The sequence below is a fragment of the Ixodes scapularis genome, unplaced genomic scaffold, assembly GCF_016920785.2.
Source record: "Ixodes scapularis isolate PalLabHiFi unplaced genomic scaffold, ASM1692078v2 PGA_scaffold1__304_contigs__length_218370807, whole genome shotgun sequence".
Lineage (NCBI taxonomy): Eukaryota > Metazoa > Arthropoda > Arachnida > Ixodida > Ixodidae > Ixodes > Ixodes scapularis.
The window spans coordinates 38962349-38969647 of record NW_024609846.1 but is presented as its reverse complement, the minus strand read 5'-3'; positions in this window follow the sequence as shown (position 1 = coordinate 38969647).

Below are 7299 nucleotides of genomic sequence, written 5' to 3'. Positions count from 1 at the left end.
CGTGCTCCGTGCTGTTGCCCCGGCGAAGATTAGTGCTTCTTCTTATGTTGTGGGCCTCTGACACTGTTTATTTATTATATTATGTATGTTGTGCGTGTTCCAAAAGCTTCAAGCATGGTCACACTAGCGAACCGACAACTCGCCGCATGCCGCACAAGCCAGGTTGTGCCGAAAATTGACGAGATTGTTTTGCAGGCTGGCAGATCCTTTAGTTCATGGTCACTTCCGTGCTGCACTAATAAGTGCACTCTAAAACAAAAGGGAGCGCGACTTAGTCCCCGAAGGGAGCAAGTGCGTTGCCACTACCATTAGTCCCCGGCTCGGGGACTAACGGGAAGGGGAGTAACAGTTGCGCCCCTCCACTAGTCTCTCGCACTAGCACCGTTGGGACTAACTGTTACACCGTTTCAATTGCACCTCGAGGACCAACTGTTAGGCCCTTGCACTTGGACCCCTAGGACGAACTGTTAGGCCCTTGCACTTGGACCCCTAGGTCTAAACGTTGCGCCCTTAGATTTTGACCCCTGGGACTAAAGGTTTATTCTTTGCAACTAATCCCGAGCCACAAATCTCCAAAACGAAATTGTGCAGTTCAGGTTAAACGTAGCTTTATTGCCTCGTAGATACACATTGTATTCAAGGATGACTGAAGTCGAAGTTCCTGAGCGGTAGACTCTTAGATAAGGCCAAATTCTGAAGAGTGCACTTGCGTCGACGATGGCTTGAACGCTGGGACGGCTGTCCAAACCGGTCGTGGTCCAAGCACCGTTTATTGGGGCACCTGCAGCTTCTTGCCTGTTTGCGAGGAATTTGGAATATTAGCAAGAGGGGCAGCGTGAAATACCCGATCGCTCAACAAAAGTATGAGATATAACACACATATATTAAAATAACAAATATGCTACAAAAGTGCTACAATTGTTCACTTTTAACATGCGATCTGTTGACAGCAGACCAGCGCAATATTATATTTTTAGTAGACCGTTCGCTGCGAATTACAGTTCCAACGTGTGCGTCCTCAAACCATGCTTCAAAGTGACGAAACGGGCTCCCGCCATCAACGCGAAAGTCTGTACAATCGAATAAATGTCTCCATTAATAGCGCTGCTCATGTGTCGTAAGCTGCTTTTCGTCTGCCATGAGCAACAGTTTTGACGATGCGATACAAAGTTGGTGAAAGCCCCCGTTAGCACGCGCTTAGAGCTAGGTCAGCGATTAGCGGCGAGATGTTTTGGTGGCGCCCTCGTATGGTTCCCCCTTGTGACGTCATTACCCTGCGAACAACAAGTTCGATGGTGTTTGTGAATAGCATGGTGGAAGCCTGAAATCATTGCGCTCTCATAGCAACACTGCCAACACCGTCGAAATTAAAGTTCTTTAATTCCTCTTATTTTCATCGATGGTATACTCTTTCCGACGTCATGGTCAGCTTTTGGGCCAATCGTGGAAGGCCGACCACAGCGACGCTTTCGGTCGCGCACGTCGCCAATATGCTTGTAGCTCTCTGCTGCATGTGCGAACAGGCCTTTATGGTAAAACGATCCTGCCAGGGTCTGCAAAATACAAAAAAATAAGCCATCGATAGAACTGGTGTTTTGCTCGATACGATTGATTATCAGGTATCTGTGCTGTGTAACAAAATAAGGAACCATAGTGCCGAAAAGAATAGAGCATGACACGTGCTTTGGAAGCTAGAGAACGCGCTCAAAATAAAACACTTTCTGAAGTCGCAGTTAATGAATATACCATAAATAGAAGTACTTCGACATACCTTAATCGAGTTCCCGTGTCTTGTGACTTCAGAAGAGATCAAGTGCAGTGTTGCATCACCGCGAATCCAAGCCGGATTCCGCAATGATCGGAGACGACCAGCTTCTAAATCCTGACGAAGGACAAGTCTTTTTCAGACAAACACCCCTTCGCATCGTCCCGACGGACCCTCTCTGCCCCATCTGCCCACCCCCCGCGTGAGCAAGGAATGCGGGGTAGGGGGTTGGTGGAAGGGGGAAGAGAAATCTCTTTTCCCCGAATATCACTTTTCTCTCTTTCACTACACACGACAAACAAACACACCAATGCCCGAAGGACGGGAGAAGGTCGAAGGTCGCCATTTGCAACACGCCGGTCAAGTGACATACAAGCAAACACATTTTTTCTCTCTCTCTTTTATTTTCCAGTTTTCTCGGGGGCTTTTTTTTTTTTTTTTTTTTTTTAGCTCGCATTCGATTTGTATTAGTAGGGTGTTGCCATGGATGACGTCCGGGCGCGGTTCGTTCTTCGTTGTTCATCTGGAATGTTATTTGAAACATTGCTACGACAATGGCATGAAGGCGTCTGGATACAGCCCCTGAATGTGCTTTTTGAGTGTTGAGTGGAACGTGCCGTGCATCACGGGTGCCGTTGCGAATTTTGAGTTGGACATTGGACTACCAAGAAAGGTTGGTTACGGAGAGACCCACAGACGAGGCTCGACCTGTTCTCAGTAACTCAGTTTTAGCGATCGAAGTGATCATTTATTCTGACTGCGAGACTCCGGTGTTGAAAGCGCGTCTCCTACAAGCTCTTAAGTTTCATTTAAGAAAAAAAAGTGTTAGTATCTGGAGGTGTTGCGTTTGGATTAGTGCTGATTCTTCGCGCGAAGGCAAATTACGTGAATGGGACTAGTGAAATGTCAACAGATCATTTTTGACGAGATAGTTGGGTGAAGTGAAGTCAACACATTCGTTAATTCGCATTCGCACAACGCGCGAAGCTCCACCTTGTAATGACTGAACGTTCGTGGCACATTAAACAAATTCGCCAGTTTCGTCCGAGTTTTGTCAACACTTTCAGCCGTGCTGGGCTGAGTCTCGCCGATCCCCAAGACAAGCGATATATCATCCGTCCTCCTGGCAAACATTCCGTTTGCCTTCGGGGACTAAATTCTACAGATGCACCCTGTCTGAGGGGGACTAATGGCTGCTTTTGCTCGCGCACGCCTATCGGTTAGTCCCAGTCGAGCACAGTTAGTCCCTAGCTTTTGCGTACGGTACCTAGCTTGAACCAGATGGTCCTTACGGGGAGCAACTGGAAGTTCAGAGGACCAAATGCCGCCGATAGTCGCTTGAGGCCAAGTTTTTTCTTAGACTGTGCGGCCAATCACATGCGGCGCCTGCAGCAATGGTGATATTGGTGCCATGGCAACGCTCAATGCCTCAATGCCTTCGGGGACTAAATTCTACAGATGCACCCTGTCTGAGGGGGACTAATGGCTGCTTTTGCTCGCGCACGCCTATCGGTTAGTCCCAGTCGAGCACAGTTAGTCCCTAGCTTTTGCGTACGGTACCTAGCTTGAACCAGATGGTCCTTACGGGGAGCAACTGGAAGTTCAGAGGACCAAATGCCGCCGATAGTCGCTTGAGGCCAAGTTTTTTCTTAGACTGTGCGGCCAATCACATGCGGCGCCTGCAGCAATGGCGATATTGGTGCCATGGCAACGCTCAATGCCTCAATGCCGCCACATTTGCAAGGAGCATAGTTCAGCAAATCAGCTCGGCTATTTTGTCTGCGTCCCCGAGCACGGCCATACTAGCGGAACGGCGGCTCGTGGCACGTGGTTTTGCCAGACACAAGGTGACACCAAAATCTGTTTTGCCACATAACAAGATTTCTCCGCCGTCGGGAAAACAGCGCTGCGTAAGTGCCTCTTTCTTTTGTGTGTGTGGTCTTGAGTGAGTGTTTTGCGGGTGCGCTGTTCCCCCAGTTCATCGGGAGAACGGTCTCCGCGCGATCTCTGCCTGCTATGAAATCACAGAAAATGGGGCCAATGATAGGTGACGGCTATATGACATAGTCATGTCATGGCCACGGCAGCCGCCACGAGCCGCGCTTTCACTTCCGGTACGAGCACGAGCAATCGCAACCAATCCAGTGCCAAATGCGTGCCATGTGACCTCGCGCTCCGCGAGTCGCTAGGTCACAGCGAGTAGTAACACACTTTCAGCGCAGGTTTGGCTTCGGTATGGCTTGTAACATCCGCCTGACATTTCAGCCATTTTCTAGTCCAGCTTGTGCTTGCAAAGTGCACGCGCTAGTGGCATCGCTCAGCGTGAGTGCGCACGCCATTCTCTGTATCATTCTAAGTACGAAACTGTGAACGTTGTCAAAGGCACGAGCACGATGTTTTCGTAGTGCAACTTAATTCTCCTTTTTCACAAACTTGGCCAAACCCAAAACCTGCATCGCCTTACCATTCGATCTCTGTAACTTTGCACAAACAAAGGGCAGAGTAGGGTAATCACATTAATAGTAGGACTTGTCATTCATACGCAGATATCACAAACACGTAGGCCAACAAGCAGTGATAATAATTATTCAGTGGTATTAACAGCTGTGCCGCCATAAATACCCAACACTTGGATACAAATAGTTTGAACGAGGACCGCCCGAGAAGTCAGAAGGATTAAAAGCACGTTCATTTCTTATTCGTCAATAATTTATTCGTGATGCGTTTTTAGAGGTTGGAAAACCACACCTCTAACCATAAATCATTGCAAGAGATTATAATTTTCTTGACGCAGACGGAAAAGTTGCCTCCGTGAGGAGGTTCGAACTCGGTGTGATGTCACTTCTCCGTACTATATAATTATTTTGTCATGTCTAGTCTATAGTCAATGTATATAAACATGAACACGGAAAGTATATAAAGACGTGGTGATAAAAAAATTGTCGCATTTATAGCGTCTAGTTTATATACTTCGGCTGTATCAAAGTGTATACAAAATTTAATAAAAATATACCTACGGCGTGACTGGATAGTAATTTGAAACAGTCGTTAAAATGTAAATACTATTTTTAGAGTCTACTTGAATTCTTTTTTTTTTGTAAGGGTGGTGAACACTTTTCAAATGTACTCGCCATTCGTTGCTTCTCGTTGGTGGTGACTATAGTGATTGAGCTTCTACATATGCCGTTGTTTTTTTTAAATTATACATACATTGAATCGTTCCAATAATGAGGTAATTGCATGTTTTAGTTATATACTAGCAGTTACAGTGTGTGCATTTTTGAAACTCTTGTGCTTAGAAACACCACAATCAATGCATAGGTAGACATGAATTTATTCAATTGTCTTTTGTTAGAGATGATTTAAGCCTCAGTTTTCTATGGGATACTTTCCGGCAATCGCTTGATCAATACACCGTCCACTTCTGCATTGGCCGGGCCCATTGTTGAACTGCAAAGCAAGGGGGATTTGCGGTAAAATATATTTTAATAGTATGAGTGAACAAATAGTTTCATTGAAGTTATACTCGTTTTCACTTCATGAAACGTAACAAAACTCTTCGTCTCACGTTTTCTCTATGTTAGCTCTGTAGAAGCACCCGACGGCAAAAATTCGACCTTTCCCAGTTTCCTCAAAATTGCTGACTCAACACTGAGACAACGTTGACACAAGCACTGATGCAGCCCTAACTTCGGACTTTCTCAGCGTTGCACTGCCTGTGTCAGCCGGGGCTGTACGTAGGTTTTAAAGTAGGTATCTGCAAATTTTATAAACCCCTGCTTTAAAAACGCCCAAAATAATCTATTTCTGACACTAAAACTGTGAAAAAAACTCTTACCTAAATCGGTTATAAAGAACCTCTTGAAGGAGGCTTTCTTGCAGGAATTTGCGATAGATATGAGCGCACTCGAAGAGTGCTTTGATTGCCTGAAACTTTAGTCTTTCATTGGAGAGTTCTAATGATGGTTTGATAAAAGCTGTGTCTACCAGGCTTTTTCTTTTTTCCGAAGTGGTTCGCTTCAAATTTTACTAGAACCTCCTGTACAAAATAGAGGACGTGACAAAGCACTTAAAAGGACCACTGGCAATAGTTGTTATTGTCGCAAAGCATATGAAGGGTCCTTAGGTATCGTTCAAATCTTTTAGGCTCCAGAGCCGTAAAGAAGGAACTTTAATAAGGCAGGTTTGAAACTCCCGCCAAAAAGAACGATGTAGATGTAAAAAGGGTGCACATATTGTCTTTTTAGGTTCCTTCCGACAAGAAATGTTGTTTAACTTACTATTTTTTCTTATAAATTATCATGGGAATGGCAGGATTGGGAGTGTAAGCTGATTTCTTTCTGCTTGATTTTGGACTTTTTTTGCCGAGCACCTGCACGTGCCCTTTTTCGACGTAAAGTCGACGCAACACTGTTCAGTTTAAACGTTTTCTTTTAGCAGTTTTCTACTTAAAATCTCTTGAGCGCTTTTTGTTTACATGGTTGAAGAGTAAGGTAACGTGCTGCAGACCTCTTTGAGTGACGCGATCTATAACGCAAAGCTCTTGATCGCTCTATTCCTCTCTGGGAGGTAAATGTTATCCGACACCAAAAAAAAAAAAAAAAAAAAAACTCCTTTCAGTTGACACCGACTTACCGAATGTCCCCATCCTTCTCAACGCCTTTAGCATTGTCGCCAAGCGCCGAAATATTCGGTGTAAAAATAAATATATTTTATGGTTAATAGTTAGAAAAAGAACTTGTTCGGACGGGTAAATTCGGTACAAAAATAATGTGTTTCTGCTGCATTCTTTGGGGCTTGTGGCGAACTTTGCAGTTACTCTCAGCAGTTACTAGTCCAGCTTGTGCTTGCAAAGTGCACGCGCTAGTGGCATCGCTCAGCGTGAGTGCGCACGCCATTCTCTGTATCATTCTAAGTACGAAACTGTGAACGTTGTCAAAGGCACGAGCACGATGTTTTCGTAGTGCAACTTAATTCTCCTTTTTCACAAACTTGGCCAAACCCAAAACCTGCATCGCCTTACCATTCGATCTCTGTAACTTTGCACAAACAAAGGGCAGAGTAGGGTAATCACATTAATAGTAGGACTTGTCATTTATACGCAGATATCACAAACACGTAGGCCAACGAGCAGTGATAATAATTATTCAGTGGTATTAACAGCTGTGCCGCCATAAATACCCAACACTTGGATACAAATAGTTTGAACGAGGACCGCCCGAGAAGTCAGAAGGATTAAAAGCACGTTCATTTCTTATTCGTCAATAATTTATTCGTGATGCGTTTTTAGAGGTTGGAAAACCACACCTCTAACCATAAATCATTGCAAGAGATTATAATTTTCTTGACGCAGACGGAAAAGTTGCCTCCGTGAGGAGGTTCGAACTCGGTGTGATGTCACTTCTCCGTACTATATAATTATTTTGTCATGTCTAGTCTATAGTCAATGTATATAAACATGAACACGGAAAGTATATAAAGACGTGGTGATAAAAAAATTGTCGCATTTATAGCGTCTAGTTTATATACTTCGG